The sequence below is a fragment of the Ambystoma mexicanum genome, chromosome 4q (genome assembly GCF_040938575.1).
Source record: "Ambystoma mexicanum isolate Mex_15411 chromosome 4q, UKY_AmexF1_1, whole genome shotgun sequence".
Lineage (NCBI taxonomy): Eukaryota > Metazoa > Chordata > Amphibia > Caudata > Ambystomatidae > Ambystoma > Ambystoma mexicanum.
The window spans coordinates 271744727-271770678 of record NC_090928.1 but is presented as its reverse complement, the minus strand read 5'-3'; the positions used below and the strand labels follow the sequence as shown (position 1 = coordinate 271770678).

The 25952-nt window shown below is 51.5% G+C and overlaps 1 long non-coding RNA gene across 2 annotated transcripts in view; it reads left to right on the top strand.

Moving 5' to 3' along the window:
* The first annotated feature begins 1948 nt into the window (after positions 1 to 1948).
* The window catches only part of LOC138467670 (uncharacterized), a 117067-nt gene continuing 93063 nt past the window's right edge, over positions 1949 to 25952 (top strand). The window contains exons 1-2 of one of the 2 annotated variants that reach the window (XR_011268125.1): positions 1949 to 2217; positions 2332 to 2468. This is a non-coding gene — a long non-coding RNA (uncharacterized lncRNA). The remainder of the gene's footprint in view (positions 2218 to 2331; positions 2469 to 25952) is intronic. The other variant, XR_011268126.1, reaches the window with a different exon arrangement.

The following is a 25952-nucleotide window of genomic DNA, read 5'->3' as shown; positions in this document are numbered from 1 at the left end:
CTCATGTATATTTTCTAAGAGTTTATTGAGGGACCAGATAAAAGCACTTCCATTATTTTTCAAATAAATAATAAGTGAAGCTATGATGTCATATGACACTGTAAATATGGCCACTGTCATAAAGTCTGAAGCCTCAGATAAGAGACATCTTCAACATAAGTATGTTTTTTTAGACATGTGTTGCAAGTTTTAGGTTGGTGGGTGGTCAGACAGATGCAGAGCTAGAGGGAGTGGTTGAGGACGGGATATCCAGCACCCAAGACAGCATGATGTTATGGGCGAACTGCCACATATAGAACAGCTGACACAAGCACTCTACAATATCACGCTCTCAATATGCACGCCCAAAATATCAAGTACAGCAAGAGAGACAGGATATAACAATCACACCTACTTTTTCAATAGAGGACTTCAGTGGAAATTATTAAGCAGGCTATCTCCTTATGGCCAGAGAGATTAGCAAAATGATTAAATGATTGTCTTCATGCCCAGACATAGGCTACATGAGTCCTTTTGTGCTCCAACTTTCTTCTGTGCCCTATTTTATTTTACGCTGAGACATTACTCTCTATATATTTTATAACAAGCCCTCAACCCCTTTTGTGGCCAAATGAATCCCTACCATTCCTAGTTTAAAAAGTGTACCTCCTTTAGTAATGAGGAGGGTGGCAATTGTAGTTGAAGGAAGACGTTTTATTAGAGACGGACCCTGCAGAAACACCGCAGAACTGGAGCCCCACCAACCGTCCACTACAGAATCACCAGGTGAGAATGTGGAAACCCCTCAGAACATAACGTCACAAGGGATTCCATTACAACACCTCCCTTAGCCTATCTCACAAGTTAAAAGCCCCTAAACTGATGAGTATGATGGCTCCACTTTTGGAAATGTTCGGTCATCTCCTCTCATAGGCTCTTCTTCTTGCTGGTTTTCAGTGTTTTTGAGCTATTACTCTTCTGCTCCCTTTCAACTACTAAAATGCGCAAGCATTGGCAATGCCAACACTTTGGGCTTGTGTGTTGGCCTGGCAAATGCACTTGCCAGGTACTGACTTAGTGGTAATAACTGACCATTGATGGTAGCAGGTGAAAAATTAGTGAATACATGGGCATCTAATAGCAGTGCCTGGCAAATGCCTAATACAGTGAAGGACATGCACAGTGCTTGTACATTGATTGGCTGAAGGCAGACCCGTTAAGACATTTTTATTACACTAGTAACAGGTTTACAACTCCAATTAAGTAATAGGTCCTCATTACAGCCCTGCCGGTTTCCTGGTGGTAAAGCCGCCAGGATACCGGCAAACACTATTACCATTTCCGGCACTCTGTCCAGCGGCATTGCAGCCAGATTACGAGTGCCAGAGTAACAGTGTAAATCCCCAGTCATGGAGTCCCGTAGGACTCCATTAGGGGATTTGATGTCATTAACGGCACCGGCAATACAGGTGTCGGTAATGATGGTGTTTTTGCCGGTAGGGCGTCGGCCTTACCTCCAGTTTTAATACTCGACCAGCCGACTTGGAATGGAGCCTAAATCTTTGAACAAACAATGGCAAGCAGTTCAAGGCAAAGTTTGATAGCGTGGCTTGATGAAAGGGACCTCAAAGAGTTCCATGCGGTGGTGTTTTGGGCTGGGGAAGGACGAGGGAACAGGCTGGCAGTGGCCATAGATATTAGCACAATGGGTGGCCAAATAACCAAGCAACACCTACACGTTGTGTGTCCCTCCTCATTTGCCATTTCTCCCTATTTGAACTCCAATGTAATAAATTCAGCTTTTAGGTGGTGCATAGCCCAAACTAGTGAGCTTCAGGAGACGGCAAGCTCAAGCAAGAAAGAAGGCAGGCAAACGGCCTGCTCTTGGTTACCTTTGTATGGGCAACAATGGTGCTAAGCACTGTCGTAGGTAAGGAGCTGATGCGCACACAGGTAAAGCGATCTTACCACAAATATTCACAATTCACAAAGAGGCAATCAGGGATTAGAACACAGGGCTCCGTGATGCATAGTTGACAGCCTAACCACTAAGCCTTCTCTGCCCCTCATTGTCGTTTGAGGTCATAATTAATTGATGTCATACACGAGTTGGCTTCAAATTCCACATGAACAGCTCAGAAGAGTACTCATAGCATGGCATCCACTAGCAAGGAGATGGATCTCTTTATTCTACTCCTGGGGAAACCGGTTTAATCCGTGTGAGATGTAATTCAGGAGGTAAATCTTCATGAGAAAGAATTTCTTAACAGAAACCTCATGATTTTCCAAGCTGTCATTTTGACTCGGAAGATAATTTTCCCGACATTAAGGGCGTTTCTTTGGTGTATTAAGTGCAGGTGAATTATGGCAAGCAACACGAATGGAGAAGGGAAGGGTCTCCTCTCCAATGCAGGAGACTCATTCGGGGATGCTGGACCGAAAAGAGAGCACGACGCTACTCAGTCCTCTGATGACACACCAATAACCAAGTAAGGGTTCATTTTTTTTCCATTAAAGCCGATGTTTAACGCAAGTCGCCAGTCATGCTAAATATAGAATGATTCTGCTAGGTCAAGGCCAAAGATTCACAGCACAGAATATACAGCGAATTTTGGTTCAAATACATGGGCCGCGTTGGGCCTCATTACAAGTGTGGTGGGCCGGAGATAATGGTGCTGGTCACACGGTACCGGCACCCTTTCCAGACCGCCACACTACAACTCTGCGGCTGTTGCACCCGCCTGCAGAGTTTTCAGGGAAGTACCGGCACCGTTTGCAATGGTGCCGGTGCTTCCGTCTCCCCACTCCCAATGGGGACAATTGGGACTAACATTTTCCGGCGCCTGGCTTCCCGATCCGCCGGGACTTGTAATGTCCCGGTGGCACCAGGATGTCAGGCACCAGAAAAGTGTTGCAAGTCTGGGAGTAGCACCAGCGGGTTACCGCCAGACTCGTAATGAGGCCCATTACAACTTTGCCAGTGTAGTTATAACATGCTGGTAATTTTGTTTGCCGCACCAGCAAAGTACAAGGTTGCCAGTGGGGTGGGCGGAACTACTTCCAGCTAAGATGTGGAGGTAATTCCGCCCCCCTACTGGCAAAAATAGCCTGTATTACCAGCACTGGTATTACCGGTGCCGGTAATACCGCCAAATCCCCCCATGGAATCCTACGGGACTCCATGGAATGGGGAATAAAATCACGGCCAAACTGAGTGCCGGTAACGGTGTCACCAGTTGCCGGTATCCTGGCGGTAATACTGCCAGAATGCAACCAGCATTCTTGCATTTGCTTTGTCGCCAAATGAAAGAAGTGAATGGAGTTAGTATGTTTAGTAAAAAAGTTCTTTTTTTGAAGAGTCAGCAAGACATACACCTGTCTGACACAATAATCATTACACGTTATGTTCCCAATATTTTATCTCTCACCAAACATGCAAACTTCACCAATGTCAGACTGGGACATAAAATTGGCTCGGGCACCAATGAAAAAGTGGCCCGCTGTTATAAATGTGTTAATTTTGTGCCAACTTCATCAAAAAACTGGCCCACTTTGACCCAAAAAGCTGGCCCATTTTGACCCAGAAAACTGGCCCTCACTACTATTTAGGGCTTGCAGATCAGGCATTGCCCTGTTGACCTATAGGCCAGTTCAAGCCTTAGCATCACACACACACACACTTGTATGCAGATAACTTAACCTTTTACAACAATCACCCTCTTCAAACATGCATCCTTACATAGCAATCACTGCCTGCATACAGGCACCCTCTCACTCAACACTAAATGCTTTCCTCCTTCATGTTATGTTAATGCATTTCACACTTCCATTCACAAATACACATACCCCCTCACATGGTGGCCTTGACTTTCTACAACTGTCACCCTCTGCGAGCACGCCTCACTGCATAGCAATCACTTCCTGCATGCAGGGATCCCAACACAAAACACTGCGCTTGCCCCTTGAACCAAGTTACCCCTTACCGTCAGGACTTCGTTTGCCACAAACACCTTTCTTATTGGTTGTGAGTTCAACTATCCTAGAGAGGTGACAACTATTAAATCATTTTCGACAGCACATGTACTTCAGTGCAGTTTTATAAATGCACTGTGATTTTCTGGTCATCTTTTCTTTGTGACTAGAAATGAGTCACAATGTGGACATGAAATCTGAAAAAGACGTTTGCCCTCATTACAGGGTTTCCGGTAAAACCCACCGTTAGGCGGTGAGTTACCGGCAACCCCGCAAGACTGATTCCGCCGCCTGACATCCCAGTGCCACTGGGATATTATAGCAGGCGGCGAAACAGTAAATCCCCATTCCCATGGAGTCCCATAGGTCTCCACTGGAATGGGGTTACTGAAGCACCGTTGCTAAAGCTGCCGGTGCTTCAGTGAAAACACAGCCAGTAGGGACCTGAACTCCCAGCAGGTCTGGCCTACTGGGAGTACCGTGCCCCTGCCAGCAGACTCGTAGTTTGGCGGTCCGTAAAGGGTGCTGTTAAGTTGCTACCGGCACCCTTGTTTCCGGACTGACGAACTTGTAATGAGTCCCATTGCTATGGACATTGCCAATACCAATTGCCCTCCGAGCCAACATGACCAACTTAAGGTCTAATTATGGTGCTGGTTACTGCAAAGTAGCCTCCAAGAATCGGAATCAGCATTGTAGTGTCAAGCATTTGACTGCCCTCCACACTCCCTCCCAAAAGCGACAGCTCCATCATTATTTGGCCACTTCCCCATTGAATTTCAGTGGAGGCAGTCACTTAGGATTGGACCCGATGCCTCAGGGCTCATACTGACAGGTCACCACTCTCAGGCCAGCTGAACAACGCTGGCCCTACTTGGGACCCTTCGAGCTGCAATGAGCATGCAAAGCATCTGCTCTGCACTGTTGTTTAGACTTTTGCTGTTGTCGTAGACTGGTCCTGCCTCCACGCTGTTCGGACTTTCTACTGGTTTAACATATTCTGCCTGGTATATCTATCCCTTAATCTATCGTGCTAATCCTGGCCTTAGCCCTCACCACCGACCCCTTTCTACCACCATCCCTGCAGTTTTCATTGCCCATGGATCAGTAGTTTGGCCTAAAGTGGCATTAGGATCCAGTGTACCCTCTCATGACGAAGTTAGTGCTTCCTGGTCGCGTTGGTTACTAAGTGCACATGGTTGTCCAACTACACCTCTATGAACCTTCACATGTTTGTAGGGAAATGAAGATCAATGACAGGAAGAAGCAGGAATAATGTTGCAGATAGGTTTATTCCAAGTAACCGTGGTTCAATCTTTTAGTTGTAGTCTTTAGTTACAAGTATGAGGTTCACCTATATTAAAAGTGCTACCAAGTGGCACATCCACTCCCCAGCAGCTCTAGGTCTATCTGTCACTGCTGGCACATTCACTCATGTTTCAAGTATACAATTCATTCTGACATTATCCAGCCACTCATGCACACAGCATGCACAAAGAGAGATGCATCCAGTCATAGCTGTAATAAATAATGAATCCAGAAACAGTAACAGATAAATATATATCGATTTTTTAAAAATGTTGTTTATAAAAAAAAGTCGTATTGCAGATTATTGTCTTATAACGATAATATGACTGGATATCGTTGGGTGTGGAGGGCGTCGGTTGGGGAAGTGGCGGTCCATAAGGTTTGGCGGGTGTAGGGGAGGGGGAGCTGGGTCCACCCATACATATTTGAATACAATTAAACATATATGTTATGTATGTTACAGGTTCCAGAGCAGCCATGCAAGGAAGCTCTGTGCAGAGGACTCCATTTACACTGGGAAAGTAATCAAGTTTCTGGAGGAAGTGTTTGATAGAGAAGGAGATCCAGAGGAAATAGTGACAGATAATGGCGTTCAGTTTGTCTCTGATGAAATGCAAGAGTTTCTGAAGAACAGGTGCATCAACCACAGACGCACATCACTTTACCACCCTATGGAGAATGGTCTAGTCGGACGTATGAATGGTGTAAACAAAAATACTATAAAACTAGCAGTGGCAAATGCTTTTCCATGGAAAGAAACATTGAAAGAGACACTTAGGGGTCGATTCATGGAGCAAACGTGCACCCAAAATCCCAGCGCAAGCAGGCGCAAGGTGGCGCAAGCGTGAGAAACCCAGCGCACGCGCACGCGTGCGATTCACGGAAGACGGTGCGCGTGTTTCCCGCTGTCCGTGCACCAAATCCTGCCATGACGCACGCGGGCACACGCGGCGTGCGCTACGCGCACAGCAAAAGCGCACATAGCGCGGCGCACACAACCAAAGTGGGCGGAACAGTGGGCATAACACGCGGAATGGGGAATAACGTGTGAAAAAGAAGGCGTAACTGGGGAAGTACTGCAGGGAACTACACGGAACGCCTACACGCACGCGAACAACCCGTATTCATGGATTTAAATACGGGAAACCCGCGCATGGCAAAAGACGCACACAGGCGTCAACGCATCCGCCACACGAAGGCAGGCGGAAGCGTCCCCGCGCACAATATAAAAGTGCACGCAAACAACAAACACGTATATACAGCTACGATGAATGCCCCATTTGTCGCAGCACTGATCGTGGGACACCGCAGGAGGAGGAGAATAGCCAGGGCATGCATTTTCGCACCACGGACAAGCCTTTTTGGGATGCCTGACGACCAGGTCTACGGCAGGTATAGATTTCCACCCCATATCATCCTAGACCTGGTCATGGAGTGGGAAGATGACCTTACATCCCCCACCCTTTGCTCCCAAGCATTGAGCCCCTTGGAGAAGGTGCTCAATGTCCTGCATTTCTTGGCCACTGGGTCATTCCAGCGGACTACTGTCATAGTGGGGGGGGGTATCACAGGCCACGCAGTCACGCTGCCTACACCAGGTACTGGCAATCATGACAGCGCGCCCCTCAGTCCGCAGGCACATATACATGCCCAGAACACCCGCAGAAAGGCAGGCCGTTGTCCTGGATTTTTACAGGGTGGCACACTTCCCCAAAGTGCTTGGTGCCATAGATTGCACCCATGGGGCCCTACGTCCACCCAGGGCCACTGAGCACATCTACCGAAACCGCAAGCACTGGCATTCCATCAATGTACAGATGGTATGCGATGCAAAGGGAATCATCACCTCTGTCTATGCAAACTACCCTGGCTCCATCCATGACAGTTTCATATACAGAATGTCCGCCCTGTGCCGGGCCCTGGAAGCTGGGCAGCATGGCGACACATGGCTCCTAGGTGAGTACAAAGGCCCTTGCACATGCATGCATGTCACACACACACAAATACACAAACCCCAATAATCACAACCATTTACACCTCCCCAGGGGACAGTGCCTACCCTCTGAGCAACCACATGATTACGCCAATCCGGAACCCCACCACACCACCCCAGGTAAGATACAACGCCGCCCATATTGCAACCAGGGCCATAGTGGAGCGCACATTCGGAGTGCTCAAGTCACGTTTCCGCTCCCTGGACCGCTCTGGCGGGCAGCTACTCTATGCACCCCCAGTAGTGTGCAGGATCATTGTGGCAGCATGTGTCCTGCACAATGTTGCAACACGGCAGGGCGTACCGATGGACATGGTGGTGCCCCCACATCCCCAACCACAGGCACAGGCACTGCCCATGGGAGGGGACAGGGCACGTGGCGAGGAAGCCCGGATCCAGCTTGTGGCCACATTTTTCACCTAAACTCCCACCCCTGCGGAGTGCACACAGGCCTGGCACATACCAGGTGACAATCGATGATGACAAAGAGACAGTCAACTGTCACAACCCTACCACCCTGAGATAGTTGCCATGGAAGTGCCACATTGTCTGCATCCCTAGCTACGTAAACACAAGCTATCCTGTGTGACCAAAAGGCACACATATGACATGGCATGATATGGCATTTGTAATGTGCCTATAGACAAGTATTTCAAGGTGCGACGAGGCAGGGAGGGGGGAACAAGGGAAGACAGACAACGATACTACTAGGCCAGGTGTCATTTAGATTGTGCAAGTGCAGGGGTAGGGGGAAGGGAAAAGTGCAAGGGGAAGGGGAGGGGGGGAGTACAGTACAGGGTAAGTAGACAAAAAACAAATAAATAGGCCAGCTGGTGGCAACTGCAAAGGTAAGTGCAGACAAGTGCTGGAAAGGGGGGGCTGTAGGGATAGAGAGACAGTCCCGCAGTGCTGGGGTTGCCAGGGAGGCAGTGCAAGTGGAGAGTGGCTGGGCCAGGGACCGAGGTCGGTGAGAGTGGCCCAGTTGCAGATCCAGTGCAGTTCCAGTGAAGAATTTTGCAAGGGAGAGGGAGAGAGAAAGCAGAAGCAAAGAGGAAGGTCTTGAGGTGCTTCCGGAACCAGAGATGGTTCTCCTCAAGTTCCAGTGAGGCAGGAAGGCTGTTCCAGAGGGAGGCCCCTGCGGCGGAGAGAGATCTATCCCCAGCTAGTTGCTTTGAGAAGCGGATGACCCTGACATGCAAGGTGTGAATTACACACACCTGCAAAACAGGCCATGACCATCACTGTTATGTCACTCAAACCCTCCCAAACCACAACATGACATGGCAAGCAATACCCATACACCAACACAGTACCAATAAGGTACACATTGCCATGTCAAAAATGTACAGTGGCATCAGACAATGATGCCTGACATGGAATCAGATGAAATGACAGACCAACAACCTCCCACCCAAAATAAGTCATTCCCAAATGCATTACAAAAGTTGTAGACGTAACATAACAATGAATGACTGTCTACATGCACATTGTGCATTGCAAAATCAACACTGCAGCTTCTGTGTGCTGTGTCCAACTCCTGCAACACACTGCTCAGCGCACAGCACAGTGAACAGCCATTGTGTGTGATGCACACCCTGAGCATCACATCTAAGCGACAGACCACATCAAAAAGCAAATTAGGCATCTACAGGATCCATAATTGGTCACAGAACATGTGCTGCAGGGACACAGTGGGCACCAGAAGGCAAACAGAGTGTACACGTGGATATGCAAGGGTGGTTGTACATGTAGTGCATCATAGTGCAAGTGTGTGGGTCAGTAAGGACATGCACTCAACATATGCATGTGCAATCAAGTGACCATCAGTGTCCTCTACACATCACATGTGAACATTCACCATGTGTACACCCCAGCATGTCAAACCACAACTATCCCCTCACACCTGAAAGGTAAACACAACACATGAACAGGCATTGATCAGCAGAACACAACATGTACATAGGATACCACAATTGCAATGTCAGGGTTCCCATCACACTGCAGGGCAAGGCAACTATCAACAACAAATCACCCCCCCTCCCTCACAAATGACCATGACCCACTGAACAACTGCACCTGGGTCATGGAGCCTTCAACCCTCAATTTCACCTGGCCACAGGATCACCCTTCCCCTTCGTCACCATCTCCCACCTTGTGTGTAAAAAGGTGCCTGCACCCTCAGAGTCCACCCTCATTTGCAAAATCACAAAATCCAAGCCAGAAAAACGAACCAGAACACCCTCCAGTAGATGACTTGATGTAGCAGTACCTCACAAAGGCCAAGTACTACCACAATGATGTAACAACCAAGGTAGCACAGTAAAACAATGTCACAACAGGATGTGAACCATGTGTGGTACATAACATAGAATGATGCTCCATGAACGGATGTGTACTGTCACAGGTCCCGTGTACAGGCGCAGGAGTGGCACGAAACAACCACCCCCACCGTGTCCCGGGTGCCTGCAAGGTAAAACTCACACAGGCCTCTGAGACCCTGGTGGGGAAGGAGGGTCAGGGATATGCAGTCGGGACAGGCGTTGGCACACTGGATAACTGGAATGAGTGGCAGGAGAGGGGAGGAGGAATGACACGTGAAAGTAGGGAATGCACGAAAATGTACTACCTGCATGAACACATACACAATCCGAACAAACTTGGACATCATTGTCATGGCCTTCTGTAGTCCAGGCTTAGGAGTGGCACGAACCAACCACCCCCTCTAGGGTTTTGTCGCCTGCAAGTTTGGGGCTTACACAGGCATCCGCAACCCCAGCGGGGAAAGAGGGTTAGGGAATGTTGCTTGGATAGGTACGGGAAGCAGGAACACCGGGTAGAGGGTACAGGTTTTAAAATTGGATAGGACTCCGGGTGATTAGGGGAAAACAAACATACCGAATTGAATTACACATTCATCCATGCATTCGTGCACCCCCCAGCATGCCTATGCAGAGCAGTTTGAAAGAAAAACAACAAGACACTTAGCTCTGGTTTTGAGTGCTGGCCTCCTGCCTGCGCACTCACAGGTCCGGTTACAGGAGCACTGCAATGCTGCAAAGAGAGCCACAGTTAATAATCTGTCCGTGCCCATAACACAAAAACACACCACCAAACATGCCCCATAGCAACAAACTACTCTACAAACAGACAATCTGGTGTAGATGCTTCGTACCCATATATAACATTACCCCTGTGATGGGTCATACACAGTCAATGCAGTAAGTCAGCCGCCGGTGGGTGTGTGGCAAATGGAACACCAATGTGTCACAATTCACACAACATGCAATGTTCCCTGGGTAAGCAGACAGACCCATATAGCAAGGCATGACTTCAGAACAAGTCGTGTTTCACCATGACCGAAACAAAGTAGGCAGTGCATGTATCAAATGTACATGGAAATGAAATGCACTGCATCCGAGTATGTCCCTTGCTGTATGTCCCTGTGAGCTTCCCCTTTCCATGTCTCGGAAGGCTACATGGTTGATACAAGTGCCTCAATGGACCTTGGTGTACCGGAGGGTATGTGCCACTGCCCCTGCAGGTGTCCCAGACAACCTTACAATCAACAGCCATCAGTCCACCAACACATCTGAGCTGCATTGTGTGCTTCAACACCAATATTCATCCAAGCTCACCCTCAGTGCTGTAACTAAGCCTGCATGTGCAACTAGCCTGGTGCAAGCTTTGCTGTGTTGTGGCCCCCCTGTGCTGCTCACCTTGCCTGGAGTTCCTTGGAACACGTCAGCAGTTCTAGGATGTAGGTCTGCAATCCCTGTGCCTCTGCTTGTGCACACATGTGCATGTGGGCACCAACAAACGTGTCCAGAATTCAGATGTCCAATGGGCCATGTCTGCTGGCAAAGGTGCTCTGGAGGCTCATCCCCCTGCAGAAAGGGCATCAAACACATGATTAATGCTTCAAAGTCATCTGTGTGTGTCTCTTCAGGCATCTCATTACTGGACCATGTCAGAGACTTACATCAGAAATCACACCATCAGTCCGTCTTTCAAATCCAAAGTGTGGAACACACTATCTACGGCATGAATTGCAACAAGCATGTGTACAGTAAAGATAAGAAACATACTACACAATGCATAGCAATGAATGTACACATTAATCATGAAACACCCCATCTAGCAAAAGCTGAACAGTGGACAATAACACCGCAATCATCCCCACTAGGGGTGTCAACACAAGTCACACAGCACCAGACATGCCACAGATATGACAGTCCAAAGCCCTTGTGTAATAGGTTGTCACACCGAACCATCCTTGCGAGCCCATGGATAAGGGAGGCAGGAGTGGCATATGTGAGTCAAGGACCCCAAGCAGCAAACACATCCACAAGACAAGCCTGAAGGGCCCAGCTGGAACAGACAGTGGATGCCTTCAAAAGCCACAAAGCACAGGACCGTCACATGAAAGCACAATAGACAAGCAATTTTAAAATTTATTAACTAATTACACTAACTATGAAAAACCTACATTACCTAATTAAACTAACTGGAGAAGCACCTGCCTATCAAACAGAAACTTAACTAACTAAACTAAAAGAAAAATCAAAAATGGCCACATACGACCCGGGAGGGGAGGCACCGAGGAGGGGGGAGGTACAGGGTGCTGCTCAACACCCACATGCGATGATGCTGCACCAAAAAAAAAACCTCCATGGGCTCAACGCCTGCACAGCCCGACCTATGTGGGAGATAGATGGTCGTCTGAGTCTGGCTCATCCTGGAAAGGAGGATGTTGCACAGTAGCCTGGCCACGCCTAGCCGCAGCTTGCCCCTCGTCGGCAGCAAGTCTGCCGGACGGGTGAGCCTGGTTCTGTGTGGCAATGTGACGTAGGTATGCATGCAGAACCTCACGTGATACACCTGCTTCCTCTTGCAAGGTAGCACGTGTAACACGGAGTTCCTCCTGCAAGGCCTGACTGGACAACCGTTGCACCTCCCGGCAAGCCTGTAGCTCAGCCGAGATGGTACGCTCAAGCTGTGCAAACCTCTCCTCTGCCCGCTGCCTCTGGGACATCATAAGGACACCCAGAGTGGATTTGAGGGAAGCATACTCCGCCCTCAGGGCATCCATGTGCGACTCTGCGTGAGCAGCAATTGCTTGACGCAGAGATGACATTTCAGCCTGGCGTGCCCTGTCTGAGGCCGCCATGCCCAGCCTGAGGGAGTGGGCTGTGGACCGTGCCACCTGCTGCTGGAGAAGCACCTGCCTAGCAGGGGGGAGCACAGATCGGGCCACACGCTCCATGCTCTCAGCGATGTTCTCCATTGCTGCCCCCTGCCGTTCTGAATTGGCAGTCATGTCTTGCTCCCACTCAGTATACTGCGGTTGCGCGCGGCGACTGCTTTGCTGGGCTTGACCCCTGTGGGACCCAAGGACCGGGGGTCCTCGCTGTGTTGGCACTGCCTGCGGCTGCACGACTACATGCCCCCGTCGACGTGATGTCCCTGGCACATCAGTGACTGGTGTGGAGGGTGACCCTGCGTCCCGATCCACCACGGGCGGAGGAACCAAGACTGTCTGATCCCTCAGTGCAGGTGTCGGGGACAGAGGAGTGTCCACATCAGAATCACTAACCCCTGACACATGGACTTGATGCTCATCCAGCTCAACATGGACGTCAGAGTCGTCATCAAGGCTGGACTCATAGGCAGCCAGAGACAAGATGGACTGTAGCACTTGGGGGTTTTCGTGGCTTACCACCCCACGACCCCCACTTGTGCCGGGTTGATGTAGTGGTAACAACCCTGTGTCTGGCATGACAACACCATCCTCCGCCTCCTTTGCGCCATCACCTGAAAAATAGAGAGAAAAAAGGTCACTACACATGTCAGAAGCACACAACACACACACACACCGACAACAAACGCATCAGGCAGACATGTGACACACAACATATAACCTGGCATGCATGCTGGGTCAACTTTGAATTGCTTCTGTGATCAGACCTGTTGAAAGGTGGCAGTTTCCATGGAAGTGGGTCTATGCAGTGCAGAAAATGTGTACGCCACTCACTACCTACATGTACAAGGACTCCATGGTGTGTGTCAGGAAATGTAAGGGCAGTGCAAGGTCAAATTCAGGCATCAGGTGCATTGTGCATTCAGTGTGTACCATATCTACAAGCCAAGCACCCCTCCACCCCACTACAAAAGCAGGGATGCCTAGCATGGTATCAAAAGGCTGACCATACACCTGTGTATTGACAGGCAGTGTTGACTGGCATCAACAGCTTAATGTGATTCAAGTGACAATACTGCAAATGATGATGGGACAGTAAGCAGGACACATGATGAAAACTCTGGAGGCCGCCCACGTGTGAAGAAGACACAACAACAGTTGGACAGAGTCATTGGCCATTGAACAGGCTGAGGCCTGTGAGCCACACAGATTTTCAGACCCTAAACATGTGTGCAACGAAGTACTGAGCCACAGTTGACATGGGAAGGCTGATGAGATGCCATGCAATGTATGTCACCCAGGACTTGTATTACAGTGATCATCCAGTCAAGGACAAATAGGGGCATGCGTGCAATGCACATGGAGCATGAATGGGCACTCATGTCCCTGCGGGACATCTGACCTATGCACAGTACAAGTGAGATACCCTGCATCAAGTACTAAGGCTGTACCACACGGCATATGTCTGGCAGATTGTACGCTGGAAGTTAGCATCTACACAGGACGCATGAACAGGAAAGTACACATTGGCAAGATTGAAGCAGACCAGTGCAAAGGTGGAACTGGGGTGCAGAGTGGCGGAGGAGGGGCAAGGGAGCATTCCTACATGGAGTCCCCGCAAGCAGGCAGAGGAGACATGCACGTCAGTCATGCAATGACATTGTGCCTGGGCTGAGAGGAAGGTCACCCTACGCCACATGCAGAAGGACGAGTGAGCTGGAACATGGACCGGAGGGGCATACTTGTAACCAGCATGTCAGAAGGGTGCAATAGTGGTGATGCGGACAGTCCCGGTCTGCTCCACATGTCCACCATCCAGCAGAGCAGACATGCATCACGGAAGCATTGCATTACTTACACATCAGAACCATGTACACGTCACATGTAGTGGCAATCATGCACAACACATCCCACAAGTGAAACACACACGTCCTCAACAAACACGCATCAACACTCACTGGACTGGGCATCAAAGTCCAGCATCTCTCCCACTCCTTCCACCAATTCATGTGGTATGAACTCCGCAACAAGTGCCTCATGCGGAGTGAGCTCTTCCTCCTCTGGTGCAGGCCCACCGCCAGTCACCAGAGTCAAGTTGTAATTAGAGGCACGCTTAGCCTTAGTGCTGCGTTTGATGTCAATCCACTGCTTTTTGCACTCTTGCGCCGTGCGTACCTCATGGCCGAATGAACTGACATGTTCCGCAACATGCTTCCAGTGGATGTCACGTTGGGCAGCCGTAGTCTGACTATTGGCACCCACTAGCATGTCACGGCTGTGGCCCCGCACGTAGCCCACAAGGAAGTCCAGTTCCTGCTTGCAGAAAGGCTTCTTCCTCGATGTGCAGGAGGTCGTGGCTGTGTGTGGGGTCCCATCCTGTGCTGCAGGTGCAACCTTCCTCCTCTTGGACTGTGGCACAGACCGTGGCTGGCTAATGCCACCCTGACCAGTATGGCCAGTGGGTTTGGTGGATTGAGCCAAGGGAGTGGCAGGTGGAGGGACGACCAAAGGCCTGACTTGTGTCAGTGGCATCTGGGTGCCCTCTAATGGACCCTGCGCATCAACATCAGCTGTGGCAGGGTCATTGATCGCAACGGTCCTGGTTGGCAGAGTCACAACCGGGGTGTTGTTGGATGCATCTGCCCCTGCACTTGCCAACACCCGGCTGTTCGGGGCAGCAGATGACATAACTGCCCCAGGGACACGTGTCTTGGTCTGAGCAGCCCTGCCTGCCCCTATGGTTTCCCTCCTGGCCTGTTGGAAATCTACCAAGGGCTCCTCAAGTGCCAACGCAGCCTGTGCTGGCAGACCCTGAGCCTGGGTGGCGGTGTCCACAGCTGCACCTGCAGGTACTACTACCCTTGGGCCCGTGGCAGTCGATGGAACGGACTGCCGGGTCACACGGGTGCCAGTGCCAGATGCAGAAGCTGCATCCCCCGGAACCACAGGGGGTGGTGGCATGACTGCACCGACACATGGCACAACATTGTGCTCAAGTGGCGCACCCCTGCCTCTTCCCCCTCTGTGGCCGCCCTGGACACCCTGGAGTCCCCCTACTCCCTGGTCACCACGGCCACGTCCCCGACCACGCCCGCCACGAGGAGTATGCCCAGCTGAGGCGCCCCTCACCTTTGGTGTCCTCCCAACCATGGCACAGATGTAGTAGTGCCGGCACAGATGCAGTAGTGCCAATGGGAGGTGTACACCACAATTGACCTGGGGAATTGGGGTGAAGGGGGTGGGAAGCAAGATGTTAACAGCCCCCCTGCACCTGCAAGGCTGTATGTGACCCCGGTGATGTAGTGACAGGTCACGCAACGCTCAGGCACCCCAAAACTGCAGTAAAACCGTGCACGCAACCCTGCAGCCTACGTGCGTGGAATCAACCTTCCGCAGTACGCGGTGGCACCCAGTAACACGAATAACGCGTACGCGTGGGACACGCAGGCTACTATGACATCGAAAATGGGTGCGATACACAGGGGCACCCGCAGTGGGAAAAATAGCATGTGCGACTCACCGTCTGACTAGCGCGATGCAGAAAAACACGCGTAGCCAATACCCCCGCCAAAAGAAGAGATATGTCCTTGATAGCTGTGAAGTTGTGATGGCGCGCAAAACAACAGGAAGCAGCAACACACATCAGTCTCCACGAAAGGCACGTTCAGTGAACTGCTGGCCCCGCTCACCTTTAACCCGTGCTGAGGGAAACGCCCACGCGCGTCACGTCACTTACGCGCATGGGCCCTTTCCTCGGATTACACGCGGACGTGCAGTTTTTCACGCGCGCTGAAACGCCCATGCATGCCTGCGCGTGTCACGTCACAGAGGCGCTTGCACTTGAAGGGCCTTCTGTCCAATGAAATTGCGTATGCGTGCAGACGGGCTTACTCGCTAAGGGCCTTTCCTCGAATTACACATTGACGTGCAGAATTTTCACGTGCCAAATCACTCCGTATCAAACTGGCCACGCGTAAGCACACGGAAGACCACGCTCCTGCCCAGAAGGCCAAATTACTGCCCCCCAGAGCCCTGAGCACGCTCCCACCTGCCATCTGCTGCTGCCTGACTGCCTGCTGCCCACGTGCCCTGCCATTTGCTGCCTGCACATCAGCCAGGGGTGCTGTTGCTGTGACCACCCCTTCTGGAACCAAAGACTCCCGACAGGGATTCCATCGCTCCACAGCCCAGCCCCAGGACCCAGTTGCCCACCCACTCCTGCCTCTGGGGTTGTCATGTCGGGCACTGCAACATCTGGCACCACTGACAACCCCCGGCCAGAGAGGCAGAGAGGCACCAGCTTCACTGCCACCGAAGTTGGTGTCCTTGTGGCGCAAGTCCTGGGGCAGTATGATGCCCTCTTCGGAAGTTCCTGCGCCGACAAGGAAGGACGGACTCGGATCTGGATGGACATCGTGACTGCCATCAACGCGGAGGCAGTCAAGAAGCGCTGGGAAGACTTCAGGTCCATGACCCTCAACAAGGCCCGGTGCCTCTTGAAGGCAGCGGATGCTGAGGGGCGCCAGGGCCACTTGTCGGAAGATCAGATGAGGGTCCTGGAACGCATATCCCCAGCGCTCCACGTCCAGGTCCTTGAGAGGCAGACCCGTCTGGAGTCGAGCGGTAAGTGTACATGCATCATGATTGTAAGCTGTGCGTGTGGTGATGTGCCAGTAGTGTGCAGGTTGCACATCTGTTTGTATGGGGACGAGTATGGGTGGGGGTGTACAGGGCCGTGAGGCTAACACATGCAAGGGCTGTCATGTGTGAGACATGGATGGTGCTTGTGTGTGTAGGCTTGCATGCCAAATGCAGTTGTGTGGGCACACATGTTTGGATGAATGTGTATGTAAGTAGGCATGTTCGTGATGTCACGCATGTATGTTGTTTTCAGCTTCATGTATCAGCACTGTGTACATGTGCATGTGTGTGTATTTGACAAGGGTGCAACAGTGATGCAACATGAATGCATGTGACAGCGGGATGTGGAAGCCTGATTGGCATATGTGACATGGATGCCCATCTGAACACTGCGACAGTTGGCAGAGGTGTACACATGCATGCAAGTGTGGTGGTGTGCGTGCATGTGTAGTGCACTCCCTGTGTTGCATGTGATGTCTGGCTCACCTTTGCCTGCTCATGCTGTTGTATGTGTATGGATGGTGCTGGCAGTTGCGATATGGCTGTGGTATGGCTCATGTGTGCAAGTTGAAATTACATGTGTGTTGGCGATTGTAATGCCATGTCTGAGGTTTGCCAATGCCACTCATGTACAACTGTCATGTGTGTATGTGTCCATTGTACAGTGCCCTGATGCCTGTGTTTTATTTCTCCCTGTCTGCAGCGTCAACTGATGAAGAGGGCAGAGAAGGTGCTGTGGAGCACCGCGGCGGGGATCGCACCGCCAGCCAGAGACGCAAGGCCCGGCTCCCCTCCCAGGTTGTGATCTCGTCGGGGAGTGAGGAGTCCGGTGCCGCGTCCCAGGCCGCAGCTGCCGGGGAGAGGTCCAAGAGGCGGAGGTTGGAGTTGGACTCCTTGGAAGCAGAAGGGGCAGCTGGTGTTAAGGCGAGAATCACGGGAATGTTGCGTACCTGAATTCCTGGTCGATCTCGACGGGGCAGCCAGGCTGACAAGGAGATTGGGTGACACAAGCAACCAGCCCCTCCTCCGCCCTGAATGGATACTGGGTAGAAGATGGACCGATTCCCAACGCCACAAGCTGGATTCAGTGACGACGGAACTGTGCAAGCACAGGCAGGTGAAGTGGAAGGAGATATCCTTGAAGAGGCGAGCTCCGGAGTTCAAAGATGAGAAGGTAGTTCTCCAGAAACTAGCACTGGATGTCTTGAGAAGTTGAGAGTCCCAAGTAGTGGGAGCGTACTCCCGTAGCTGGCAATGGGTGTTGTGGTGACGAGAGTCCAAAGGTGTGGAAGCTGTACTCCCGTAGCTGGTACTGGAGGCTGTGAAGATGAGAGACCAAAGGTGTGGATTCCGTACTTCCGTAGCTGGCAATGGGTGTTGTGGTGACTAGAGTCCAAAGGTGTGGAAGCTGTACTCCCGTAGCTGGTACTGGGGACTGAGATGATGAGAGTCCAAAAAATGGAGAAAGTCCCAAGGGAAGCACTGGAGGGAACCACAGAGAAATGGCCTGGCCAGGAGGATTGGAGGGAGTAGGCAGGCAGGAAAACAAGGGCTGGCAAGGGAGAGGAACCAGGAAGAGAAGGGAAGCAGACTGGAACCAGGGGGGAGAGACCTGGGAACAACTAGCCCAAGGGGAGACCAAAAGGCAACAGGCAAAAGGAGAAGGAGAGCAGGTCAGGAACTGGGGCAGAGGCTAAGCTGGGCTAAGCAAGGGAGAGCGAGGACACGATCCGGAACAGAACGCGTTGAGACGCGATCTGCTCCCGACCGCGTCTCTCCCTTTATGGGCGGACCCAGAATGAGGCTTGAGCAGCAAGCTGCTCCAGTCCTGGGTGACCGCCCCACGGCGCATGCGCGGGACCGTGACCGCGGTCCCTGACGCACGCGCCGAGGAGCCGCAGCCCATGTCCCCGGAGCTCTCCCCCCGGCGCCTCCCCAAGCGCGAAAGCGTGAATAGAGGCGCCAGGGAGGAAGAGCGCGAGCAATGAACCCCGGTCTCCCGGTAAGCGTGACACTATACCCCCTCCCAGGAAGGCCCGGAGCCCCAGGTTTCCAGGGAAACCGGTGATAGAACTCGCGCACAAGACGCGGAGCGTGCACATGCCGAGAGGGTTCCCAAGTGCGATCACAGGCCGGGTACCCCTTCCAATCCACCAGGAAATGGAGCACCCCCCTGCGATAGCGGGCATCACAGATCTCCTGAACCTCGAATTCTGGAACCCCCGTACCAGAACAGGGGCCGGACAAGCACCGGAACGACCATAGGTATCCACCACATAGGGCTTCAGGAGGGAAACATGGAAAACAGGATGAACATGCCACGAACGGGGCAGCTGGAGACGAAAAGCTACAGAGGACAGGTGTTTAACAATCCTAAATGGGCCAAAGTACCGAGGAGCCAATTTAACAGGTAGGTTGCGAAGAGGCAGATTTTTAGAGGACAGCCAAACCCTATCCCCAACCTGGAAATCAGGTTCCACCCGCCTCCTACGGTCAGCCTGAACCTTCATATAGTCACGAGCAGCCGTCAAAGAGTTACGTGCCAATTCATGCTGCCGTTGGATGGTTGAAACCAAGGCATCAGCGGAAGGAACCGTACTGGTCGGTGCAGGGTGGAAAGGAAACAACTTGGGATGTTGTCCCATAGAGCAATGAAAGGGGCTGGTCCCAATGGAAGAGTGAAAAGAATTATTGTAGGACACCTCAGCTAAATCTAGATAGGTACTCCAATTGGTTTGCGTGGCATTTGCAAAACTACGGAGGTAGGTTTCCAGAGTCTGGTTCGTTCTTTCCGTGAGACCATTGGACTGTGGATGATAACCTGAGCTTAAGGCTCTATGGATACCAAGATGACCACAAACTTTACGCCAAAAGGAAGAGAGAAACTGAGCCCCTCGGTCAGAGATGATTTTCTCAGGAAGACCATGCAAACGATAGATTTCGTGTAGAAAAGCTGTGGCCATCTGGACCGCGGTAGGTATCTTCACGAAAGGGATGAAATGGGCATATTTCGTAAAACAGTCCACAACGACCATAATACAAGTGTGCCCTGCAGAGGGAGGAAGGTCGACAATAAAGTCGGTAGCAATTGAGTGCCAAGGGTATGGCGGTAATTCAGTAGGAGAAAGCAACCCCAAAGGATGTTGTCTGGGAACTTTGGATTGAGCACAGATCGGACAGGCCTGTACATATCTCCGAACCTCCCCAGCCCAGCCAGGCCACCAAAATTGTCGTGATAGCAATTCTTGTGTTGCACGAATCCCTCGATGGCCTCCAATGGGGGAATCATGAACACCGTGCAAAATGCCACCACGAATCTCTCCTTCAGGGACGTACAGTCTTTTCCGAAAGAATAAGAGGCCATTATTTTCAGATATTGAGGGCCGTCGAAGCAAAACTGACCTCCAAGAATCAGACCGGGTGGCGTCTGATATTGACTGTAAGAGTGGTGACAAGGTCGATAGAAAATGATGAGAAGAGATCAGTGGTTGAATCTGACTGGAGTTGTCTTCTTTCTTCTCTATCTCCAAGGACCGAGACAAGGCATCTGCTCTTAAATTCGAGGACCCGGGGATGTAAGTAATATGAAACACAAACGGAGAAAAGAAGAAGGCCCACCGAGCCTGCCTGGGTGTCCGACATTGCAAGGAGCGCAAATACTGCAGGTTTCGGTGATCAGTACGGACCTCAACCGAGAAGCGGGCTCCCAATAGGTGGTGTCTCCATTCCTCAAACACAATCTTGATAGCCAACAGTTCCTTCTCAATAACTGCATAGTTCCTTTCGCTAGGATTCAACTTGCGAGAGAAGTAAGCCACGGGATGTTGAACCGATGTAGCGGGATCCTTCTGTAGAAGTACTGCCCCAACAGCAAATCCGAAGTGTCTGCTTCAACAATGAAGGGCAAGTCATCCTGTGGGTGGCGTAGGATTGGAGCGGCCATAAAGGCTGACTTCAAGGCGTCAAAAGCTTGTGTGGCAGAAGAGTCCCACAGGAAAGCAATCTTGCTGCTCGTCAGTCTAGTGAGGGGTGCAGAGATCTCAGAGAAGCGTGGAATGAATTGCCTGTAAAAGTTGGCGAATCCCAAAAAGCGTTGCAAGGACCTTACATCATGAGGCTGTTGCCACTCTTGAATTGCTTGGGCTTTCTTGAAATCCATCTCAATACCAGATTGACTTATTACGAATCCTAGGAATTCTATCCTGGATTGATGAAAGGAACACTTCTCTGCCTTAACAAACAGATGATTGTGGAAAAGTCGATTGAGGACCTCTCGTACATGACTTATGTGTTCCTCCTTTGATCTGGAAAAGATTAAAATGTCATCCAGATAAATCCAGACTGAGATTCCAATTACGTCTCCAAAGATGTGATCCATGAGCCGCTGGAAAACCGCAGGGGCATTGCACAGACCAAAAGGCATCACCCTGTATTCGAAATGCCCAAATGGTGTCTTAAATGCTGTCTTCCATTCATCTCCACTCTTGATGCGGACCAGATGATAGGCCCCTCGAAGATCAAGCTTAGTAAAAATCCGAGCCTGATGTTGGGTCTCAAGGATACTACGAATCAACGGTAGTGGGTACCGGTCTTTGATGGTAATATCATTTAATTGCCGGTAATCTACACAGGGTCTTAAAGTGCCTTCCTTTTTCTTTACAAAAAATAAAGGAAATCCAGCGGGAGATTTGGATGGTACGATGTACCCCTTACTCAAACAGTCCGATAAGTAATCCTGCAATACTCGTCTCTCCTCCCGAGACAAAGCGTACAGTTTGCCATGGGGAATCTCAACACCAGGAAACAGTTCTATGGCACAATCGAACGACCGATGAGGTGGCAGGGGTATGTTACTTGGTTCAGCAAAAACTTGTTCAAAGTCGGCATACTCAGGAGGAATCAGAAATGCGGAACAAAGGCTGGTCCCCTTGTCGCGAAGTTCCAAATTAGTCGAAGAAACCAGAGTCTGGACTGGCAAGCTGCATTTCGAGGTACAAGAGGTGGAGGAGAAGGTCAAGGTGTGCGTCCTCCAATAAATAACCGGATTGTGATGCTGGAGCCAAGGTAACCCTAAGACCAACTTGTAGGTAGGTGACCTAATAACGTCCAAAGCAAGCCTCTCCACGTGATCGGCGATCCGAAGACTTAATCCTACAGTGTGCAGACGAACCGGTCCAGAAGACAAAGGAGTGCCGTCAATAACCTCCACAGGAAGGGCTGTGTGTCTGGGCAAAAGAGGAATCTTGTGGCTGCTAGCAAAATCCTCATTGATGTAATTGCCAGACGCTCCACTATCCAACAGCCCAAAAACTTCAAGCGTCCGACCGGGCAGTTAAATCTGAACCCTCAATGTTTGTAGAACAGCAGGTTGCATGGGAAGAAGAATCGAGCAAAAGGTGGAAAGGTCTGAAAAAGGGGTGAGACCTGTCGTTGCCTTTCCTCCACACGACAGGTCCTCTAGTTTCCCGACTTCTTCTTTTGTGGCCGTAAAGGACACATTCCCAAGTAGTGTCCGGCAGCACCACAGTACAGACATAGGCGTAAAGTTCTTCTTCGTCTTCTTTCCTCGTCCGATAACGGCCCTCTCACTGCTCCCAACTGCATAGGTTCTGGACCAGATTCTGTTGAACCAAAAGCCCCGGCGGGAAGACTGGCTGTTCTGGGATCGAATTTCTCCAGCCGACGTCTCTCAGCCTTTCGTTCGGCTAGTCTCTGGTCAATGCGAAGCACCTGATTAATTAAGAGTTGGAGACTCTCAGGTTCGGGGATGTGAAGTAGTTCGTCCTTGTATTCTTCCCTCAACCCCCGGCGAAACAGGGTCTTTTGCGTGATTTCTGGCCATTGTGAATCTGTAGCCAACAGGCGGAAGCGACTGATGTGTGTTATAATGTCAGAACTGCCCTGCTTGATGTCCATTAGCTGATTCTGTGCAGCGGCAGCCAGATTGGGTGTCTGAAAAACCTCCAAGAATGCCTCCTCAAAAGCAGCAAAATCATTCAAAATGGGGCTATTAGTAGCCACAAAAGGTGTAGCCCAGGCTAGGGCATTCCCAGTTAAATTTCCCAAGATATATCCGATTTTGGCCTTATCATTATTGAAATAGGTAGACCTGAAAAGGAAATGGATACGACAGTGGTTGCAGAATTCCGCCACTCGACGTGGGTCTCCATCGAACCTGATTGGGGCAGTATGGGCCAAAGAACTTTCAGCCTGCGGAGCACCTCCTGTCCCCTGAGTTACCATCTGACGTAAGACTTGATTTTCTTGGTGTAAGGCAGTCATCTCTGCTCTGAGGGCTTGCAAATCGTTCTGCAGGTCCTGTGTGTCTTCCATTTCCAGATCGGAAGGTAGGCGTCTCAATCTGTTAAGGCGAGAATCACGGGAATGTTGCGTACCTGAATTCCTGGTCGATCTCGACGGGGCAGCCAGGCTGACAAGGAGATTGGGTGACACAAGCAAACAGCCCCTCCTCCACCCTGAATGGATACTGGGTAGAAGATGGACCGATTCCCAACGCCACAAGCTGGATTCAGTGACGACGGAACTGTGCAAGCACAGGCAGGTGAAGTGGAAGGAGATATCCTTGAAGAGGCGAGCTCCGGAGTTCAAAGATGAGAAGGTAGTTCTCCAGAAACTAGCACTGGATGTCTTGAGAAGTTGAGAGTCCCAAGTAGTGGGAGCGTACTCCCGTAGCTGGCAATGGGTGTTGTGGTGACGAGAGTCCAAAGGTGTGGAAGCTGTACTCCCGTAGCTGGTACTGGAGGCTGTGAAGATGAGAGACCAAAGGTGTGGATTCCGTACTTCCGTAGCTGGCAATGGGTGTTGTGGTGACTAGAGTCCAAAGGTGTGGAAGCTGTACTCCCATAGCTGGTACTGGGGACTGAGATGATGAGAGTCCAAAAAATGGAGAAAGTCCCAAGGGAAGCACTGGAGGGAACCACAGAGAAATGGCCTGGCCAGGAGGATTGGAGGGAGTAGGCAGGCAGGAAAACAAGGGCTGGCAAGGGAGAGGAACCAGGAAGAGAAGGGAAGCAGACTGGAACCAGGGGGGAGAGACCTGGGAACAACTAGCCCAAGGGGAGACCAAAAGGCAAAAGGAGAAGGAGAGCAGGTCAGGAACTGGGGCAGAGGCTAAGCTGGGCTAAGCAAGGGAGAGCGAGGACACGATCCGGAACAGAACGCGTTGAGACGCGATCTGCTCCCGACCGCGTCTCTCCCTTTATGGGCCTCCGGCGCCTGCGAGGCCCGGAGCGCAAGCCTGATGGTTGCCAGGCGCCGGCGGACCCAGAATGAGGCTAGAGCAGCAAGCTGCTCCAATCCTGGGTGACCGCCCCACGGCGCATGCGCGGGACCGTGACCGCGGTCCCTGACGCACGCGCCGAGGAGCCGCAGCCCATGTCCCCGGAGCTCTCCCCCCGGCGCCTCCCCAAGCGCGAAAGCGCGTATAGAGGCGCCAGGGAGGAAGAGCGCGAGCAATGAACCCCGGTCTCCCGGTAAGCGTGACAGCTGGGACCCCACAGGGCCCAACGGGGGAAGATGGCACGGAGTCATCCAGGTTGGTGGGGGGTTTGGTGGAGGAGGAGGCCGTGCAAGCAACAGAGCCTGGGTCTGGAGGTGGGGATTCCACTGGTGCTAGTGGTGCAGTGCAGGATCAGGGACAGGAGGCAGCACAGGCCGCCGCGGAGGTGCCTGTGTGAAATCTTGTCCCTGATCCTGTCACTGCATCATCTTGCACCAGCAGGGATGCCTACGTCCAGACCCGTTTTCAAGCAGGGGATGAGCTCACGACAACTGGCCTTCCTCTGCCTGCGGACGTGGCTATCCGGGTCCGGGTTGAGCCTGTCCCGACTGGTGTGGCATTGCGTCAACGGGCCATGCGAGGTGACCTGCAGTCTTTTCATGAGGAGACTGCACGTCATCTCGAATGGCTCGTTGACTGCATCGGCCTACTGGGACAGGTCACCCAGGCCGGATTCCTCCATTTGATGAGGCTTGCTACGACCCCCTCCTCCGGTCGTCCTCCGTGCCATCTTCCCACCAATTAGTCACCTGGGTGCCCTGTGGAGCTGCCTCTGACGGTGCGGCCAGGCTGGTGGAGGAGGCATCCCTGCCACAGTCGGGAGTCGGACGTCCAGCAGGGGTGGCCACATCAACGACTGCACCCCAACCAGCGGAGGATGTGCAGGCAGCAGGAGGCAGTGCACGGGCAGAGGCACAGCAGCAGCAGCAACGTGGTGGGAGCCATGATGGCTCGGGGCCTTTGACATCGGAGGGGCAGGCATCGGCCGGAGGGCAGGAAGACCCAGGACGGGAAGTGTCTTCTGTGTGGCAGCGGTTGGGCCACGCCATAGATGCGGAGCGGCAGCGGGCGGAAGAGGCATGGCTCACGATGGTCAGGGCGGAGAACTCCATGCGGAGGGCCCTGAGGCGGGCCAAGTGCCTCGAGGCAATCCGCAGGGAGTTGGAAGTGGACATGTCGACGGCCCTGCGGACCCTCGGGGCCATGGAGGAGGACCGCCTCCGGGACATTGAGCAGGAGTTCGATGATGCCCAATCCGGGACATCCAAAAGTGAGCCGTCGGACTAGCCCGCTGCCCTTGTAAATAGTTCTGTAGTTAGTGTTAGGTTTCCTTTGGTTTTGCATTTTTTTTGGACCTTTTGGACAATGGGCCACATTTTTGTATATAGTTTTTTTTTATTAGGTAGTGTTATTAGATAGGTTTCATTTCTTCTGTTGGGATCATGGACCCTGGATTGTTTATCTGTATATAGTTGACTGTTGCATTTTCATTTTTTTATGATTTACCCATGGAGCAATGGTTTTCGATTTTAATTTTCCATTGGATTTACTTTTGTGGACTG